Source organism: Mauremys mutica, unplaced genomic scaffold (assembly GCF_020497125.1).
Source record: "Mauremys mutica isolate MM-2020 ecotype Southern unplaced genomic scaffold, ASM2049712v1 Super-Scaffold_100183, whole genome shotgun sequence".
Taxonomy (NCBI): domain Eukaryota; kingdom Metazoa; phylum Chordata; order Testudines; family Geoemydidae; genus Mauremys; species Mauremys mutica.
In genome coordinates, this window is record NW_025423281.1 from 667,890 (window position 1) to 671,059 (window position 3,170).

At 56.2% G+C, this 3,170-nt stretch overlaps 1 non-coding gene across 1 annotated transcript; it reads right to left on the reverse strand.

Annotated features, from left to right (window-relative positions):
* Nucleotides 1–1,417: 1,417 nt before the first annotated feature.
* TRNAS-GCU lies at nucleotides 1,418–1,499 on the reverse strand. Its single transcript has one exon. It is a non-coding gene; the product is annotated as a tRNA-Ser (tRNA).
* Between the last annotated feature and the right edge of the window lie 1,671 nt (nucleotides 1,500–3,170).

Sequence of the window (3,170 nt, forward strand, 5' to 3'; positions counted from 1 at the left end):
CCCAACCTTCTGGGCTCCTGGAGCAGGGGACTGAGCCTGAGCCAAGACACGGACACTGCAACTTTACAGCCCAAGCTGCATGACCCTGATTAATGTGACACGGGCCAGTTGTGGGTGTTTCATTGCACTGGAGATGTAGCCTAATGTTATGTCTGCACTGCGATTAACACACCCAGGGCACCTGTCTCAAAGCCCGGCCAGCTGACTCAGAGTTAAGGGGCTTGAGCTGCAAGACTATAAAATTACAGGGCAGACAGATGGGTTTGAGCCCAACCTCTGAGACCCCACGAGGGATGAGGGTTTCCAAACCCAGGCTTCAGTGTGAACACAAATATCTGCACCACAGTTTTTAGCCTCTCAGCTTTAGCTTCATGAGCCCACGTCAGATGGTCCAGGCCAGCCGTGCTGCCATCTTTATCCCAGGAGAGAAGGACTCTAAGGGTACGTCTCCATTGCAATGTCAGCCCAGGGGTGGCACGCTGTGCGCAAAGCAGCACCCTGGAAGCCCCATATTCACCAGTCTCATATAATGATGATACGGTTTGTACAAAGTCTGCCTCGTGAGGTATCATTTCAAAAGTCTTGGTCTGTTGAACATTAGTATTGTGTTGGATTGTGTGTGTAGCATTGGCTGGGAAGTTTTGCTCTGTGTGTGTTACTGAGATGAGGTTGGGAAATGCCCACCACCAGCCTTTCAGGTGTGACAATGGAGGAGCCAGACCCGCTGCTGGCCCATTAAAGGGATCCACACTCCCAAAGACTATCCCAGGAACCGTGTACAATGCAGACTTCTCCGAGATAGCACAGAGACAATGGACACTGCTTGCTCACATCCTAGCAAAGGGACTTCCTAGCCAGTTGGAAGAAACTATGAAAGGGGAGGTAGAGACATCATGAGTTGGCCTCTCTCCCCCACAACTCAACAGCTGGAAATACACCTGGATGACAAAACTAATTCAGAAATCAGAAGAGAATAATAATAGTACATTCAAACCAAAGTCCCCAAACACACTAGTAGTGGTTTTTCAGCAGAAAATTTTCAGTTTGGGGAATTTTATTTTCTCAGTCAGACTTTGCCAAGGGAAGCAGAGGGAAAATGGTTGAGTTGTCTCCTTCAGAACAGCTTGGCCTAGACACTAGCTCTGGTTCACTGTTGTGGCCTTGCTCAGGTTGGGGGTATTTTAATTATTTGGGGAGGTCCCAGGGTGTTTGGGGGAGATTAAGAGGCTGTTCCCTTTTGAGATAAAAACTAAGAAATGCAGGACTAGAGAATTTTTTTAGAAATCTGGGATTTAGACATTTTATTTGAAGCAACAGGGGGAGGCAGCTGAGATTCTGAGAAAGGTTTTGTTTGATCTGTCATTGTACCAAGGGGGGAGATGGTTGTCTATAAAGGAGGGTGAAGAGTAAATGCAGCTGATGAGGATGGGGTTTGAACCCACGCGTGCAGAGCACAATGGATTAGCAGTCCATCACCTTAACCACTCGGCCACCTCATCTGAGCTGCTAAAGTAGGGACAGGAGGAGAAATATAAGGCCGGCAGAGATAGGGCCACTAAGGAGTTTTTAAATACTAAGCATAAGCAGGGGCTGAATGAGCTTCCCCGTCACATCTAGTGATGAGCTGTGGGAAGACTTCAGGAACAGGCCGTGTTTGCACAGACACCCCTACTCTGCCTAGCTATGCAGCATGAGGGGGCCACTTCCCCAAAATGACCAGTTTGGGATGGTGGTGGGTTACAAATAACTTTAGCATTGAGTGCAATGAAATGTTATTCTCCTTCCTGTACGAGTGAAGGGCAGCAGAACGTACCTAGGCCGTCCTGACGGAGGGGTGGGTGGGTGGGTGAGGAATCACTTTCATTGGACTGCAGAGAAGTGATTGAGGACGTCACCCTAACCCAGTGGGCCCCAAACATTTCACACTGCGCCCTCGTATCTATGGCTGTGGCCCCTCGGAAGCCGCGGTTGAGAACCGGGGCTGGGAGTGGGGCCGTTGCTTGCTGGGGAGAGGGGTGTGGACAGGGGTCAGGGGGTCGAGGCCGGGCTGGGAGCCAGGGGCCCAGGCTGAGGGTGGGGTTGGGGAAGAGCTGGGACAGAGTGGGGCTGAGTGGGGCTCCCTCCCTGCCCTCCATGGGGGCTGGCTCAGGCCCTGAGGTGCCCCCATCAATCTTCCCCTGTGTCCCCCTAGGAGTCACGCCCCACATTTTGGGGACCACTGACCTCTACTCGCTAAGCAGGGGCTAGTGATGCCAAAGCCCAGGGAAAGGGAGAACAAGTGCGGGGGCCCCAGCACTGGAACCCTGCCCCCCCACTTCTGTCTGTGGCTCCGCCCCCTTCCACACCTTCCACCCACGGCCCCACCCACTGTCACCTCTGTTCCACCCCTTCCCCCACTGGCCCCACCCGGTCACTCCTTTACCCCGGCCCCGCTGCGGCCCCGAGACCAGAGAAGCTCTGTGCCCCTGCTGCAGCCCCCGGGCCGTAGCAGGGAGTGGGAGCTCCTCCAGCCCTGGGGCCCACATGGGGGAGACTTTCCCAGGGGGACCCAATTTGGCCAGGGCCCCTAGTCATGGGCCCCACTGTCCCCTTGGCAACACAAGGTTTGGGGAGGCTGAGCCCCCCCGGAGCCTCCATTATGAGCCGCCCAGGCTACCTCTGCTCAGTGGGTGGCCAGTCTCCCTGTGTCTCTGCTGTTCGTGCTGGGGAGCCCGGCCGGCCTTAGGGGTGGGGCCCCCGGCAGCCGCCCAGGGCTCCAGGGGGTCAAAGGGCACCGTGTGGCCGTGCAAAGGTGCTCACTGCTCTCCCCTGCCCCAATGCTCCTCCGTGGCCCCATAGAGGGTGGGGGGAGCGAGGAGCAACACTATGTGCTCCCTGCGTCCTGGCCACTTTCCCCACCTGGGCTGGGCTGTGAGGGGAGCATCAGAAGCTGCTGCTCTCTGCCCTCCCCTGACACAGCCCAGCTGAGGAAAGTGACCTGGATGCAGGGAGCTCGGATGATGTCGCTTCTCGCCCACCCCCCCACCCCGCAGCCCCTAGGGGTGCCCGGTGGAGCAATGTTCCAGGGAGGAGCAGGGGGCAGCAATGCCAGCTGCTCCATGCACAGTGTCCCCATGTGGTGCAGGAGGGGGCACAGGGGTTAGGGGTGAAGGGGGTGCAGGAGAGGGGCA